At 41.4% G+C, this 18268-nt stretch overlaps 1 long non-coding RNA gene across 2 annotated transcripts; it reads left to right on the top strand.

Moving 5' to 3' along the window:
• Positions 1-552: 552 nt before the first annotated feature.
• Positions 553-17827, top strand: LOC125362181. 2 transcript variants are annotated; one of them, XR_007213032.1, is made up of 3 exons: positions 553-849; positions 3824-3829; positions 17801-17827. It is a non-coding gene; the product is annotated as an uncharacterized LOC125362181 (long non-coding RNA). The 2 variants fall into 2 exon arrangements; XR_007213033.1 differs by lacking the exon at positions 17801-17827 and adding an exon at positions 12690-12704.
• Positions 17828-18268: the final 441 nt, after the last annotated feature.

The raw sequence follows: 18268 nt of genomic DNA, 5'->3' as shown, positions 1-18268 counted from the left end.
CTGGGTACGTGAACTTTTTTTTGCTCTAGGCTAGCACTCTAGCATTGGAGTCATAGCTCCACTTCTGGCATTTTCAGCCATTAATTGGAAATAAGATACAAACTCTCCTGCCTGTATTGGCAAACCATGATCCTCAAATCTCAGTCTCCTGAGTAGCTAGGATTATGGGCATAAACCACAGAACTCTGGCCAGATTGTCTTTGTATGTGCCAAATGATGTCAACTGTGAGTGGAACAGGATAAGAATTGAAATGAGACTGAAGAACGAATAAACTAAATGCTCAGGGTTTTGAGCAATGTACTGACTCAGACAAGTGGCCTGAGGATAAAGGGAAATTTGAGAAGTGGCATGAGTCCAACTTGAAGCAGATAAGCTGGGGATGCCCCAAATGCTAAAATGGGCTGATTATGTAGAAAGTTTGGGTGGAGATTGAAGTCCAGATTTCAAGGCATCTAAGAACACATTATCAAAATGTCCAGAATGCTGAAGCTCATATCCAAATATCCTCTCTGTAAGGTCCACTCCCCGGGAGGGCTCCATAAAAATGCCCCCCACCCATTTAAGTCTGCCCCCAGTACCTGAGTTACCTAGGTAACTGGCACACCTGGAGGCAATTACCTCCCCCTTTTCTGAGGTCAGATCCAATCCACCTGGCCATATCTCCCACCTTTTTCTATATAATCTGGTTCAACACGGTTCCTGCTCTCTTTCCTTTTCTCTTTTACTCTCTCTTGCTCTTTTCTCCCTTTTTCCCTTCTTCCTTCCCCTCTGTCTCCCCATGTCTCTATTTTGTGTGGGCTGGAAGTTTGCTTTCCTCCCAATAAACTCCTTTCTGCCTGAACCATGTGGTGCGTTCCTTTCCGGAGAACCTTACACGCTCAAAAATAAATAATTAATTAATTAAAAAAAAAGTTCAAGAAACTTGTGGCTAGTGGCTCATACCTCACACCTGTAATTATAGCTATTCAGGAGTCTGAGTTCTGAAAATTATGGTTCAAAGCCAGGCTAGGCAGAAAAATCCCTGAGAATCTTCAGTTAACCAGCAAAAACCCAAAAGTGGAAGTGTAGCTCAAGTGATAGAATGGGGACAAAAGCTAAGTTCAAACCACAGTACCAGCAGCACGCACACGTGCGCGCACACACACACACTCAGACACACACACAATTCAAAATTAAAGTTTTGTGTGTGTGTGTTACTGGGAATTGAACCTAGGGTTTCCAGCATGCTAGCCATACCTCCATTACTTGAGCCACATTTTAAGCTCTTTTGTTTTTATTTTGCTTTTGAAAATGAGTCCTGCTACCTTTGGTTGCCTAGGTATTATGTTACTCCCACCTCCCTTACCTCATATGGCCCTCCTGAGTAGTCGGGATTATAGACACAAATTATCATGCCTGACACAAAATTACAAGTTTATTTTTGTGTTAGTCCTGGGGCTTGAACTTTGGGCCTGGACACTATCTCTGAGCTTTTTTTGCTCAAGGCTAGTGCTCTGCCCTTCAAACCACAGCTCCACCCCCAGCTTTTTGGTGGTTAATTAGAGATGAGAGTCTCATGGACTTTTCTGTCTGTGCTGGCTTTCAACCTTGATCCTCAGATCTCAGTCTCCTGAGTAGCTAGGATTATAGGTATGAGCCACCAGTCCTGGCTAAAAGTAGTGAAGGAAGACTAGTTAGCTAGCTTGATATTGTTTTGTTTGTTTGTGTGGGCTTTGTATGTGTTTTTTCTTGTGTTTTTTGGAGAGTGTCTCAATGCATAGGCTATCCTTGGACTTTCTATCCTCCTAATTCCTTCTCCCTGGTGCTGGGATTGTAAGAGACAACTTAAAGGATGCTTTTCCTGGGCTCCATAAAAGTTCCTCAGCTTTGTATTTGTTCCCTTTGATCTGAGCTAGTCTCTTTTTCAGTCTCCTTGCAATCACCTGGGACTAAAGGAGGAAAGAGAAAATTCACTATAGACAGCAAATTGACCCTCAGATAGACATCCCCTTCTTATCTGAAAGAAAACAGAAACACGGGAGACCACCTTGTTCCTATTCTGCTCCAGTAATAAAGTGATCATTCTCCAGAACTCCTCCAAGGGAAAAAGACCAAGATAATGGTCAAGCAGGTCACACACCTGTGACCTAGGACATTTCTGTGTGTGTGTATGTATGTGTGTGTACATGTGCACAAGCCCTGGGCTTTGAACTCAGAGCCTGAGTGTTCTCTCTGAGTTGTTTTTTTCTTTTTTGCTCAAGGCTAGTACTCTACCACTTGAACCACCACTCCATTTCCAGCTTTTCTTCGTGTGTGTGTGTGTAATGGGAGACAAGAGTCTTTCGATTCACCTGCCTGGGCTGACTTTGAGCTGTAATCCTTAGATCTCAGTCTTCTGAGTAGCTAAGGTTACAGGTATGAGTGAGTTACTGGAGCCCAACTAGGTCACATCTCTTAAAAGACCAATAGAAAGGAAGTAGACTTGCAGAATTCTTTGCTGAAGTCCTTGGGACTGTGTAGATTCCATTCTCTGTGGTGCCACTCTGGGTCTGTTGCTTGCTGTTACCCTGCAGCATGGTATTTGAACCATGCTAAGGAATATGCCCATGAGGTAGAGCTTTTGGCTCCAATTCCAAGTTTTATATTTTAGATCAGGCCACTGGCCTCCATATACCTAATGAAGATAATAGAAGTTCAGGGATAACAGACATGGAGAAGGGCAGAGAAAGGAATTTGACTATGTGGCAGCTACAGGAAGACAGCACTCAGTACATCTTCAGCTGCCTTCTTAGAGTACAGATCTTTGCTTTAGGTTAAATAGGGAACATTTCAGGCAGAGAGTGAGACGGGAAGAGTCACAAGTGTGTTCAGAGGTAATCTGAGGTGGGATCAGTGGTCTGACAGTCCATTGTCTCAGGCTTGCTCAAGTAGGGCCTTGTTACTATAAGAGTCATTGATGCAAGATGATCTGGAACCTTCTTGGATTCCAAAATGGTGAGAAAATGACTGCAGGAAAGAATGGCTAGAGACAAAGAATGAAAGTACATAATTGGGAAGTCTCAGATGCCTTGCTTTTATCCTGTTCCCAGTAATTTATAGGCCCAAGTAATGTTTTTCAGAAAGAAAAAAAAGAAAGCAGTTTTTAAGCAACGCTCACACTGATCCTCATGACCATCCTCTGGCCCTTCAGCCATTGCTGGGCAATACTAGATGTGGAAAGGGTCTAGTGCCCACTGTCTGCTGAAAACACAGAAATGTTTGCTTCAAGTTCTGACCCAGTCATCACCCTGAAATTCTCCTGAACAGAGTTAAAGAAAGACACCCTCCTTCCAGAGTACCATTATGATAGTAATACTTCCCCTCTAAGCTGTGAACAGTCTAAGCCACTAAAATTTTAGAAAGGGCTGGGAATATGGCCTAGTGGTAAAGTGATCACCTCGTGTACATGAAGCCCTGGGTTTGATTCCTCAGCACCACATATATAGAAAAAAGCCAGAAGTGGCGCTGTGGCTCAAGAGGTAGAGTACTAGCCTTGAGCAAAAAAGCCAGAGACAGTGCTCAGGCACTGAGTCCACGCCCCAGGACAAAACAAATTAAAAAAAATAAATAAAATTTTAGAAAGCCATTTCTACTCCTTCTTTAAGGTCACATTGGCTGGTTAATGGCAAGCTCAATTTGTATTACTACACAGAACCCAAAACTTTCCCTTTGACACATTAGCAGACAGATTTAAGGCAAGTCGTGGGGCTTATACATGTAACCCTAGCTTTCATAAAGATCAACTGTTAGCGGCAGATGCCTGTGATCCCAGCACTCAGGAGACTGAGACAGAAGAACCAGGAGTTCAAAGTCAGCCCTGGCTAGATAGCAAGATCTTAAAGTGAAATAAAAAAGAATTATCTGTAGTGCTGGGAATATGGCCTAGTGGTAAAATTGTTCACCTCATATACATGAAGCCTTGGGTTGGATTCCTCAGCATCACATATATACAAAAAGGCAGAAGTGGCGCTGTGACTCAAGTGGTAGAGTGCTAGCCTTGAGCAAAACGAAGACAGGGACAGTACTCAGGCCCTGAGTTCAAGCCCCAGGACTGGCAAACAAAACAAAACAAATTATCTGTAAGTAGCTGTACACATGACTTGCCATTCAACAAGGCAGTTACTGAGTATAATTGATGGTGACCAATATAAGTAGCAAGAGCTTGCCTCAAAACACACAGCAACAAGATTATTAAGTGAAAAATGGCCTTACATATAAAGCAAGTCCCCATTGTGGCAAGCTTCTTCAAACCAAGAAGTCAGTTTTAAAGGCAACTCCAGACCTGGGGCAAATGATAGCCTCTTTAGATGAGAAAAGTATCTCTCTCTGTCTCTGTCTCTGTCTCTGTCTCTCTCACTCCTCTCTCTCTCTCACACACACACACAACCTATATACAAGTGCATATACATTCATATGTCTTTATTTTGACATTGATTTTTTTTTTCAGCTTGTATTGTTTTGCCAAGTCGTGAGACCACCACCAAGAAGGCCACCGAGACTCAGACACTCCGAAATGCAAAAGCAAGGCAAGGCTTTATTTAAGCGAGCTGCAACTCGGGCCTTGTCCTACCCACCGACACAGCGGAGGTTAGGAAGGAGCCCCGAGCTGTGATTACACAGGGCTTATAAAGGCAAAGAACAAGGTTACAACAATCAGGCAAGCAAGCAAGCAAGCAAGATTAGGATACAGGTACAAATCTGATTGGCTCAGGGTTCGATTCTAAAATGGGGTTCACCTGGTAAAATGGGGCCTGACTTCAAAGTCTGGCACTTCAGTATCTTTTTTTTTTTTTTTTTTTTTTTGTGTGTGTGTGTGTGTGTGTGTGTGTGTGTGCCAGTCCTGGGGCTTGAACTCAGGGCCTGAGCACTGTCCCTGGCTTCTTTTTGCTCAAGGCTAGCACTCTACCACTTGAGCCACAGTGCCACTTCCGGCTTTTTCTATATATGTGGTGCTGAAGAATCGAACCCAGGGCTTCATGTATAGGAGACAAACACTTTACCACTAGGCCATATTCACAGCCCTCATATGTCTTATTCTTAAATTTTTCTTTTTGTGTAGGTGGTTCACATCTATAACCCTAGCTATTCAAGAGGCCAGGATCTGAGAAACATGGTTTGAAGCCAGCACAAGCAGGAAAGACTGTGAGAGCCAGAGTGGAGCTATGGCTCAATTGGCAGAATGCCAGCCTTGAGTGAAAAAAAAAAACCCAAGGAATATTGCCCAGGCCCTGAGTTCAAGCCTTATCACTGGCACAGAAAACAAAACAATCTTTGATCCTCCTGCCTGAGCCCATACCCCAAATGCTGGAATCAGGGAGTGTATCACCAAATCTGGCTATCTTTCTTTTTATATTAATACTATATACCAGCTATAGTGACTAAACACTAAGCTTCAGACCCTTTACTCAATATGTCACTGAGTAGACCACTTCTCTTTCTTTCTTTCTTTCTTTTTTTTTTTTTTTTTTTTTTTTTGCCAGTCCTGGGGCTTGGACTCAGGGCCTGAGCACTGTCCCTGGCTTCTTTTTACTCAAGGCTAGCACTCTGCCACTTGAGCCACAGCACCACTTCTGGCCATTTTCTGTATATGTGGTGCTGGGGAATCGAACCCAGGACCTCATGTATATGAGGCAGGCACTCTTGCCACTAGGCCATATCCCCAGCCCGTGTAGACCACTTCTCTAAGCCTCAGTTTCTTGTCAGTAAAATGGGTATAATAATAGCACCTTATTTCCAACAAAGAATTGAATAAAGACACATACACAAAAGTGGCAAAGCAAGGAGTTTTAATGGAGACACACACACAGAGACATAGAGAGACGCAAAAGTGGCAAAGCAAAGCAAGGAGTTTAATGGACACACACACACACACACACACACACACACACACACACACAGACATAGAGAGACACAGAAAGAGAGGAATGTATACCAGTAAGAGAAATGAGCTTTAGTTGTCTCAAAAGTAAACATGTGGTTATAAGAAAATGTCAGCTTTCTAGGGTTTGGAGAGTGTGGGAGGAGTGCATAGTAATGATAGTGGGCTAATTTTAGGGAAATGAGGGGTTAGGACTTGACAAATTTTTGGAGGGTATCTGTGCATGTACAAGGTTGCTGTCTCACAGTTTTAAGTATATGTATGAGATGCAGTGCATATGCATAAAGTCTTAAATAGGAGTTTGTCAGACTAAGGACAAATAGGTTTTCACTGCCAGTATGCAGGTGCCTCAGTTTGGTTGTGGTCCAGAGTTTTTCTACCCCTATGGAGAAGTCCTAACCATAATCTGACCACTAATTACTGGCAAGGAGGAGTGGCCATGGCAGATAAAGAGGAGAGAAGACTCATAATGTCTCTTAGGATGTGATTAGGAGAGGGGGCTGGTATCAACATTCTTTCATTGAAGCAAATCTGATTCAGCTATTTCCTAGTTTTACTTACTGATCTCCATGGTGACCATTTGATCTCACACACACAACAGGTAGATTCTTAGCCTTAAGCCCACCAATTTAATCCAACAAGGTTTTTCTAGGATCCTTCCTACTTCTTAAAATTAAATTAAAGGTGCCAGTGAGATATGAATGTTTCTGTTGGTGGTAAAAGTACCGTTGGCCAATTTCACAGATTTTATTGCTTCTAGAACACTGGCATTAGATTATCTTAGGTAAAAAATACAAGCTGGGGGCTAGGAATGCGGCGTAGCGGTAGAGTGCTTGCCTACCATGCATGAAGCCCTGGGTTCGATTCTTCGGCACCACATAAACAGAAAAAGCTGGAAGTGGCACTGTGGCTCAAGTGGCAGAGTGCTAGCCTTGAGCAAAAAGAAGCCAGGGACAGTGCTCAGGCCCTGAGTTCAAGACGCAGGACTGGCAACAAAAACAAACAAAACTGTGTCACCAAAAAAAGGAAGCCAGGGACAGTGCTCAGGCCCTGAGTTCACACCCCAGGGCTAACAAAAAAAAAACAAAAAAAAGATACAAGCTGAAAAAAAAAATCAATGTCAAAATAAAGCCTTTGCTTTTTTTTTTTTTTTTTTTTTTTTTTTGGCCAGTCCTGGGCCTTGGACTCAGGGCCTGAGCACTGTCCCTGGCTTCTTCCCGCTCAAGGCTAGCACTCTGCCACTTGAGCCACAGCACCGCTTCTGGCCGTTTTCTGTATATGTGGTGCTGGGGAATCGAACCTAGGGCCCCCTGTATCCGAGGCAGGCACTCTTGCCACTAGGCTATATCCCCAGCCCTAGCCTTTGCTTTTAAAAATCAAGACTCAAAGCCAAAGTATGTTGTAATTAAGTTACAGATTAATAAACTACTATTCTGATACTTATTTCTAACTTTTCATCAGTATTCTATCCTTTTATATTTAATGATTTTTAAGAGCTTTTGCAATCATCTGGAGAATGAAGTTGGAAGACAGCAAATTAACAAATAATTATTTCTTTACTCATTATTTACCTATTTACTTATTTATTGACATAGGTTCCAGTTAGGCTACTTGGGCTGGCTTTGAACTCTAAAAATCCCAGAATAAGAAACTGCCAAAGAGACCATCTCAAAGCAGAGTGCCAGTGGCTCACGCCTATAATCCTACCTACTCAAGAGGCTGAGATCTGAGGACCATGGTTCAAAGCCAGCCTGGACAAGAAGTCCATGAGACTTTTATCTCCAATTAACTACCAAAAAGACAGAAGTGGTAAAGTGTTTGCTCTTGTTGTAAGGAAGCTCAGTCTCAAGAAACAGAGAAGCTACCACTTAAAAGGCCAAATTATGAGTTATTGTTGAAGAGCCAGAAGACTTCTGGTGGACTCTTAACGACCAGCAGCCCTGAATGCAGCTCACACAAAGCTTATATAGGCCAAAACCATGCAAGGTGTGTGTGTGTGAGAGAGAGAGAGAGAGAGAGAGAGAGAGAGAGAGAGAGAGAGAGAGAGAGAGAGAGAGAGAGAGAGATCATCACAGGTCCAATGCAGAGGAATAGATGCCATCTCCTAATTCATTTCCACAAAGAAAAAGGAAGACCTGTTAACTATTTTGCAGGAATCCACTATGCATGGAAAGCTCCCAGGACAAGCATATCTATTCCTTTTCTGGGAATCACAGACGCTAAGAATCCTCCAAGTCCAGAGCTGCTGGGCTGTCTTTGCAACGACATGACCAAAGCTGACCTGAGACCAAACTAGAGGAAGGCAGAACCAAAAGGTAGAGCAAAAATGGTCAAGATCAATGCCAGGCATTGGTAGCTTACACCTGTAATCCTAGCTACTCAAGAGACTGAGAAATAAGGATCAGGGTCCAAAGCCAGCCCTGGGCAGAAAAGTCTATGAGACTCTTAGTTCCAATTAACCACCAAAATACTGTATGTAGAGATATAGCTCAAGTGGTAGAGCACCAGCCTCGAGAGAAAAAAGCTAAGGAACAGCACTCAAGCTTTGACTTCAAGTTCCAGTACTGGCACACATATACACAAAATGATCAGAATCAGTTTTTCACTCAGGTGGAACGGAGAGGATGAATAGCTTAGCAGCTAAGAACACAAGATTTGGAGCCATAACTACCTTGAGTTCTAACCCTGGCTCAGCCACTTTTTGCCAGATGACTGGGAAAGTTACTCAATAGCTTCAAGCCTTACATTGTCATCTGGAAATTGTGGATGATAATAGTACCTCTTGAGATCAGATTGTGGTTAACAGTTGCAATGAGTTTGGCAGAGTGTGGAGCACAATGCAATCTCTCAGTCATGATTATGGCATTACAGCTGTGCACTTTGTAAAGACATTTCTGTCAAGCATGGGCCATATGGGCCATGGTGGTCCCAGAGGCTGTATCACCTAGTAATGTCATGGCCATCTCCATTGCTTAAGTACACTCTATCATATTTACGCAATAACAATATTGCTTAACATTGCCTTTCTCAAGCCCTGTCTTTCTCATTAAGCAACACATGACTGTGCTGAAATAGATTTGGGCACCTTTCTCCTACAAAGACTTTCCCTTCCTTTGTTAGACCTCAAAGATCAAAAGTGATCCACATGGGACAAATCAGTTTAGAAACTTTTTTTTAACATATAGCAGAAGAGAGCTTATATGTCAGAAATCTCTTAATTAGCCCCTTCTCATTTATACTTGAATCCTATGAAGCCCAAAACATGTCCTTAACATGAATTCTAGGAAAAGAAAAGAACAGTTGGAAAATTTCAGGTTGTTCTTGGAATATAAGCCCTACATCAGAGGACCTTGAGAGATGAATGAATGATGTTCTCAGTACCATTGGCAAAAAAGTAGCACCATTTGAACACAGTATCTTTCTTTTATTTCCATAAGCCTGAATCCAGGTTACACAATAGCTTTTATTTTTATTAGAAGTTTTTTTAATTGTTATTATAACGGTGATGTACAGAGGGATTATAGTTACATAAGTCAAGGAAGGAGTACATTTCTTTTTGAACAATGTCACCCCTTCCTTCCCTCTCTCCTACTTTTTCCCTCCCATTCCCACCCATAAGTTGTATAGTTTATTTTCAACAGAGTGTCCAGTGAGTACCATTGCTGCATTTGTTCATCCATTGTCTCTCCATTTCTGTGCCTCTCCTTTCACTTCTAAAGACCAATGAATGAACAAACAGAACAAAAAGGAAAGATAACAAAAATAGCAAAAAAGAAAAAACAAGCACCTCTTGTTTTCATTTCCTGAAGTTCATTTCGAGAAATGTTATTTTGTATGATTAGATGCACATAGGCACTGTGCCTTTCTATTCCTCTGTACAACAGCTTCTTAGAAGTTGTACAAATCCAGGGTTGAGTACACCTTCATAAACTAAAGGTCATGTTTACTTCACCATGCACGTGGGACTGTGGGACATGATCCTTTTTTGAGGGCAGGACACAATTCCTGGACATTTATGCTGAAGGTTAATGCTCTACTACTTGAGCCACAGCTCTACTTCTGGCTTTTTTGGTGGTTAATTGGAGGCTCTCCTGCTGGAGATGGCTTTGAATGGCAATCTTTAGAACTCAGCCTCCTGAGTAGATAGCAGGTGTGAGCCACTAGCTGGTACTTTTTTTTTTTTAATGCAGAATATATTTATGTCTTCTATGCATCTCAGCTCATTCATAAGTTAGTATTTATCTCCTCTGTTCTTTGTTTGTTTTTAATTGTATTTTTTTCTTTTCTTTTTTTTAGTACTGGAGGTTGAGCCCAGGATGTTGCATTTGCCACTAAACTACATCCCAGCTCTTCTCCTTTGTTCTTCCTTCCTTCCTTCCTTCCTTCCTTCCTTCCTTCCTTCCTTCCTTCTTTCCTTCCTTCCTTCTTTCCTTCCTTCCTTCTTTCCTTCCTCCCTCCCTCCCTCCCTCCCTCCCTCCCTCCCTCCCTCCCTCCCTCCTTTCTTTCTTTCTTTCTTTCTTTCTTTCTTTCTTTCTTTCTTTCTTTCTTTCTTTCTTTCTTTCTTTCTTTCTTTCTTTCTTTCTTTCTTTCTTTCTTTCTTTCTTTCTTATCCTTTTGGTTTTGGGGCTTGAATTTGGAGCCTGGGTGCTGTCTCTGAGCCCTTTTTGCGCAAAGCTAGCACTCTACCACTTTAACCCATAGCACAACTTCTGGTTTTCTGGTGGTTTATTGGAGATTACATTCTCATGGACTTCGCTGCAATATTAGCCATTGGTGCCTGGCTCCCCTCTGTTCTTTACTGAAATTGGAGCTTGATTCCGTGTTGATAATTGTTATTGCCACTACTATTACTAGTGGTTGAATTAAGGGCCACATTTACTAGGTAGGTGCTCTACCACTTGAAGCACTCAACCTGACTTTTTTGTGTCACTGATTTTTTGAGATAGGGCCTCATTTTATTTCTACACAGGACTAGACTATGATCCTCTTATTAGTTCTTCCTAGAATTGCTTGGATGACAGGTGTGTACCACCATACCAGACACTAAGTGAAATAAGGTCCTTAGAAAACACACACACACACACACACACACACACACACACACACACCACTGATCTACAACCACTATCTCCCAATCTCCACCGCCCAGTAGCTTGAGCCACAGTTCACCATATATAGTTATAGTTAGTCCCCTTCTGGGACAACAGATGCTGAGAATGGATCAACCCCAGCACTGGTAGATTATTTTGTGGATCTCAGGGTTAACATTGCATAATTTTCTTTTTCTCCCCTCCCATTTCTCTTTGTCTTATGGCAAAATACACATAACATACACATACTATTTGTGACATCAAGTATATTAGCAACATTGTGCAATTTTCATTACCATCTAGTTTCAGAATAGAGTTCGTCTTACATTTTTTAAAACTAAGTGTTCAAATCAACCTTTCCTGCTTATAGATTGGACTAAATAGGAAACTAAAAGAGATTCCTCAGAACCTTGTGTTCTAATCAAACTGGTTTGACAAGGCTGTGGGAATCTGTTATGATTAAGAGCAGAGGGCAAGGACTCTGCTGCCTGGAAATACCATGTTGCCCCATTTGGGGACAAAAGAACTTGCTTCTCAGCAGACCTTTTGTTAACTGAGTGATTAAAAGTATCCCCTCTTAAGCAAGGCATTGGTAAATCGTGCCTGTGACCCCACCTGCTCAGGGGGCTGTGATCTAAGGATCATGGTGTGAAGCCAGTCCAGGCAGAAAAGTCCTTGAGACTCTTATCTCCAATTAATCACCAAAACATCAGAAGTGGAGCTGTGGATCAAATGTTAGAGCACTAGCCTTGAATGACAAAGCTAAAGAACAACATCCAGGTCATGAGTTCATACCCCATTACTAGTGTGCATGTGTATGCGCACACACACATACATATACACATACATGTTGTTTTGGAAAAAGAAAGACACTTGGTGAAACATATTCATATATCCTTCTTTGAGAAGACTAACAGAATTCATTTGCAGATCCATAATGTAATTACTAGTTTTCACAGAAAACAGTCAAGACTGGTTCATGTGCTGGGTACCATGTTGCTAATTAATTCCTTAACGATGGAAGAGGTTCTTTCATTACCCCAGAGGAATTAAAACAACTTTTTTTTTTTTTGCCAGTCCTGGGGCTTGAACTCAGGGCTTGTGCCTGTCCCCAATCCTTTCTTTGCTCAAGGCTAGCACTCTACCACCTGAGCCAAAGCACCACTTCTAGCATTTTCTGTTTTTGTAGTACTGAGGAATCAAACCCAGGGCTTCATGCATGCTAGGAAAGCACTCTATCACTACGGCATGCTCCCAGCCTTAGAATGACTTTTCAAACAGCACACAGTCACTGTGTTTTAGATTCAGGATTAAATTTATGGTATGCCTAAACTGGAGTTTAAACTCTTTTGTTTTTTTGTTTTTGTTTTTTGCCAGTCCTGGGGCTTGGACTCAGGGCCTGAGCACTGTCTCTGGCTTCTTTTTGCTCAAGGCTGGCACTTTACCACTTGAGCCACAGCACCACTCCTGGCTGTTTTCTATATATGTGGTGCTGGGGAATCGAACCCAGGGCTTCATGTATATGAGGCAAGCACTCTTGCCACTAGGCCATATTCCCAGGCCTGGAGTTTCAACTCTTAATTACCAATGAAAACAGCCGTGTGTGTGTGTGTGTGTGTGTGTGTGTGTGTGTGTGTGTGTGTGTGTGTGTGTGTGTATTGAGGTATGAGTTCAGGGCCTCATGCTTAGTTGTTTGCGCAAGGCTGGTGCTTTACCATTTCCAGATTTTTGTTAGTTAACTGGAGATAGAATCTCAGGGACTTTTCTGGCTGGGTCTGGCTGTGAACTGAGATCTTCAGTTGTCAGCCTCCTACATAGCTAGAATTATAAGGGTGAGCCACTTGCCTCTGGGAAGACATCTATTTTTACTCCACAATGCAAAGCCAAATGTATAAGAAATGCTGAGACTCATGAGCAAGAAGCCCCAGCAAAGAAGCTGCCTGGAAAATGAAAGGAGTTAGACATTCTCAGCCCCAAAGCTATTACTTCTCACAGAAGTCTCCTGTTCTTTCCATTCCGGCCCCTTCACATGGAACTGATGTACCAGTCTGCACAAAAACCTTGTCAATCTCTGTCTTCATCTCTAGATTTTGTACATAACATCTCCCTTTTTGCTTTTAAATTCTTGGACTAAAGTTTTCATCTTCCTGGTTCACTTCGCCAACTCGTGGTATCATTTCTTGGCTTCTGATTCTGGCTTTTCACACCTCTGCTCCTCACATTTGTGCTGTGTCCTAGGAGCTCAAACCAGCAATCTCTCTTGGAAACCTTAACATTGACTTTGGAGGGACTGCAGGCAAGAGAAGCTCAGGTTCCACTCCCTACCTCTATTTCAGTCTGTGCCACAGACACCTACTGTCAGGACAGCTGTTTACAAAACATTAGAAGAACATTCTTCAATGTTTAAGAAGACCAAGTATGTACTATTTTTCTACTTTCATCTTGTATTTCATTTATTTAATTTTATTTTGTTGGTCATGGGGCTTGAACTCAGGGCCTGGGCACTGTCCCTGTGCTCTTTTGCACTAGGCTAGCACTGTATCACTTTGAGCTACAACACAACTTCTTGTTCCTGATGGTTAATTGGAAATGAGTCTCACAGACTTTCTGGGCTGGCTTTGAACTGCAATCCTCAGATCTGTCTCCTGAGTAGCTAGGATTATAAGTGCCTGGCTTCCCTATTTAAAAAAGAATATCGTAACTATTTCAAGTGTATGAAGGAAATACATAGGATAATATAGACATTCATGTACACCGCTCAGTTATATTTATTTCTTCCTTCATGAAATTAAATACAAAAGTATAATTCCCATCTTGAGGGAAAGAAAAGGATTGCTGTTAGTGGGATAGGATAAAAAATGGCATACATAACACATGACAGATAACACATGGCCCATCATGGAGCATCTGGATTCCATAGTAACTTGAGCTTCTGCTTCCCATAATGCTCTGGGTGCCCCACCAATAAAAAGATGTGGCGTGGCATAAGCACTGCCCATTAAGCAATTAGTGCAAAGCCCAAGGGGGATGAGATGGGAGGAGCCTGTACTATGAAAACCACCCTCTGAAAGGACTCCACTGCACTCTTCTTTGGGGCCTCTTTCTGAATGGACACTTTCATTACTTTTCCTTCACTTTTAAATAAACTTGCGTTGTCTGCTTTAAACACATTCCTGCCTTTTAATTCTTTAGTGGGCAGAGAAAATAAATCCAAACCCCTAGATGGCATCAAAGTGTAGTATATATTAAATTATTATTTATTACATCAATCTTATTTCCTTTCCTCTTTCCCTGGAGAATCTCCGTTTTTAAGTTGGTTTCAATTTTTCCATCCAGGTTTTAAATCTATGTGTTTATCTGTTTATCAGAATCTATAATAAATAGTATTTTACTTGTTCTTAAAACTTTGTGTATGTGTGTGGCTGGGGGAAGGGTGTCTTGAACTTAGTGCCTGGGCACAGTCCCTGAGCTTTTTTGCTTGAGACTAGTGCTCTACCACTTGAGCCACAACTCCACTTCTGGTTTTGTAGTGGTTAATTGAAGAGTCTCACAGACTTTCTTGCCAGGGCTAGGTTTGAACCAAGACCTTCAGATCTGAGTAGCTAGGAGTATAGGTATGAACCACTGGTGCCCACTTCTTAAAACTTTTTCTTTTTGGGGGTGGTTGTGGGACTTGAACTCAGCACTGCCCCTGAGCTCTTTTGCTCAAGGATAGAGCTCTACCGCTTTGAGTCACAGATCCACTTAAGGTTTTTTTTTTGTTTTTTTGTTTTTTTTTTTTTGGCCAGTCCTGGGCCTTGGACTCAGGGCCTGAGCACTGTCCCTGGCTTCTTCCCGCTCAAGGCTAGCACTCTGCCACTTGAGCCACAGCGCCGCTTCTGGCCGTTTTCTGTATATGTGGTGCTGGGGAATCGAACCTAGGGCCTCGTGTATCCGAGGCAGGCACTCTTGCCACTAGGCTATATCCCCAGCCCCAGCCAAAACTTTTATATAAATATTATCCTATGGGTATCTTTTTGCAACTATTACAAGGTTATATTTTTAATTTAAAAAATTTGCCTCTGTTAAAATATGTGCATAAGTCCATTCATTTTACTCACTATGTAATATACCTTCTCTCTATGTATATATATTTCTAGTCATATAACATGTATGTCAAGATTTTAAAAATATATAATTTTATTATTACTATTAAGGTGTTGTACAGAGGGTTTATCATTTCGTAAGTTAGGTAATGAGTACATTTCTATTTTGGGTAATGTCATCCCTTCTTTGCTTTCTCCCAGTACATAGAGACTTTTTGCTGAAAGCACTGACTCCTTACTTGGGCCCACAAATTAACTAAAAGAAGGAAAAAGGCTTGACATCTCTATCTCCATTAGAATCTGTATTTACTCTGAGCCATTCATTCACCTTGCAACCACCTTGGCATCCAGAGAGACAGGACTGATAGATGATATCTAGATAGATAGATAGATGGATAGATAGATAGGTAGATAGATAGATAGATGGATAGGTAGGTAGGTAGAGAGATAGATAGGTGGGTGGATGGGTAGATAGATGAATGGATGGATAGATAGATAGATACATATATACATACATATAGATAGATCCAGGACTGATAAGACTAGTGTGGAATTACTTAAAAAAAAAAAAGACCAGCAGAGTCTCCATGATAGACTTTTCCTCAAAGCAGACAATTACTTATGAAGCTGCACCATGACTGCTCCCCTCAAGTGATGACAGTGACTGTAACTTCTCTAGTACCCTTTGCAGAACCAGTACTATGATAATGCTCAACCAGGCTACACTGAGACTGAGACTGTTTATACATACCTTTTGACCCGGTTCCAATTCTTTGTCTATTTAAACCTAAAGCTCCAGACTGTACTCTGAAGATGGGCTGAAGTGCTTGCTTTGCCTCTTCCTATGGTTGCCTGTGCAGATTAATGAATTTTCTTTCTCTGCCTTTTACCAAGGTTGTTCTAATTATTTGGCACAATGGAATGAGTGGCTAGACCTGATATGTGGAACCCTTGGAGTCTGGCCGGTGGCCTAGAACTCTGATTACAATCATCCCTCAGTAACGATAGGGGATTGGATGTCAGGATCCTCAGAAGCAAGTTCTTTCTGTAAGATGGCATAATATTTACATGTAACTGCTCACACTCTCTCATATACTTATAATAAAAGTATGTAAGTATTATGTAAGTATATAATATATAACACGTATCTAATTATAATATATAATTATATATTATATAATATTATATAGTTATATAATATTATATATTTATAATACCTAATCTGGTGTAAGTAGTTGTTATACAGCAATGTTTAGGAAACAATGACAAGAATTAAACATCTGTACACATTCAGTTTGGATGCACTTTTTCTCTCAACAACTTCAATCCTTAGTTGGTTGGATCTATGGATAAAAGAGCTGCGAGCTGCTGATATAGAAGTCAATTGTATGCATTACTTAACTAAGTGCCCTGCTGATAGAAATTAATGTAACTTTCTTTTTTATTGTTTCAAAAGGCACTATCATGACCAGTTTTGTGTATCTATTCTTGTAAACATGTGCTTTTTTTTTCCCCCCTGAGTCCTAGGGCTCAAACTCTAGGCCTGGGCACTGTCCCTGAGCTCCTTTGTGCTCAAGGCTAATGCTGTGCCACTTGAACCATAATGCCACTTACAGCTTTTTTTCTGTGATTAATTAGAGATAAGAGTCTTATAGGCTTTCCTGTCCAGTCTGGCTTGGAACCATGAACCATGATACTCAGATCCAGCCTCCTAAATAGCTAGGATTACAAGTGTGAGCCACTGGTGCCCAGCCAGATTTGTTTTGTTTGTTTGTTTGTTGTTGTTGTTGTTTAAGAACAAATTCCTGAAAGTACAACAGCTGGGTCCTAATGTATGTACATATATACAATTTAGAGGATATTGCCAGTTGGTCTCCCAGCAGCTATACAATTTACATTACTATCATTGGAGTTTGGTAATTCCCTTTTCTCTTTGCTCTTTTCTTTCTGTCTTTGCAAGGTGCAAACAAGGGAAATAGGAGGCTGCTCCAGCAATTTCTAAAGGTGTTTTTTTTTAAATTTATTTAATTTATTTTTATTTTTTGAGAGTCCTGGGGCTTGGACTCAGGGCCTGAGCACTGTCCCTGGCTTCTTTTTGCTCAAGGCTAGCACTCTGCCACTTGAGCCACAGCGCCACTTCTGGCCATTTTCTGTATATGTGGTGCTGGGGAATTGAACCCAGGGCTTCATGTATAAGAGGCAGGCACTCTTGCCACTAGGCCATATCCCCAGCCCTGCTCCAGCAATTTCTGTGGAACATGGTGTAGTTTATCTTCAAGCTAAGAGATGGAATGTTACAAAGTGGGGAAAGCTCATAATTATGATTTACTTCCTATCTGGCCAAGAATTTTGGAGCTTATATTGTGATTGGAAGAATTTCTTTTTTGAGTCTAAAGCAAAGTCTTTACCTATCCTAATGCTATCCTAATGCTGCTAGTTTTCTTATTTACTTATTTATTTATGTTTGTGCTGGTAGTGGGGTTTGAATTCAGGGCCTGGGTACCACCCCTTAGTTTTTTTGTTTTGTTTTGCTAGTTGTGGAGCTTGAACTCTCTGGCTTCTTTTTGCTCAAGGCTAGCACTCTACCACTTGAGCCACAGCACCACTTCTGGCTTTTTCCACATATGTGGTGCTGAGGAATTGAACCCAGGGCTTCATGTATATGAGGCAAGCACTCTACCACTAGGTCATATTCCCAGCCCCATAGTTTTTGTTTATTTTGCTCAAGGCTGGTACTCTACCATTTGAGCCACAGTTCTACCTCTGGATTTTGAGGATGAGTCTCACAGACTTTACTGCCACAGCTGACTTTGAACCTCAATCTTTAGATCTTGGCTTCCTGGGTAACTAGGTTAATTGATTATGTTTATATTTAAAAATCTGTTTAAAAATTTCTGTTTGAATCAAAAGTACAGAGTCATTGGGTTATTGGTTATGTCTTTTACTAAAGAGTTTTTAACTTTTTCTTGTAGTTTCGACAGATAATGTTGTTTGAGCTATGTAAATAATTTGGTGTTTGTTGAGACTTCTCTGTGACTGAGATTAGGGTCAGTTTTGGTAAATGTTCCCGTATGCACTAGGAGAATGTATAACATCACTTGCTTCCTGTTGGCACAGATGTGCACCCAGCCCTTATCTTGATGGATTTGTGGTTCCTTGGAGACCTTGCACAGGTCATGGCACACTGCTCAAACAG

Source organism: Perognathus longimembris, chromosome 13, assembly GCF_023159225.1.
Source record: "Perognathus longimembris pacificus isolate PPM17 chromosome 13, ASM2315922v1, whole genome shotgun sequence".
NCBI classification, from domain to species: Eukaryota; Metazoa; Chordata; class Mammalia; order Rodentia; family Heteromyidae; genus Perognathus; species Perognathus longimembris.
The sequence above is the reverse complement of the archived record's forward strand: the minus strand, read 5'-3'. Positions and strand labels throughout refer to the sequence as shown.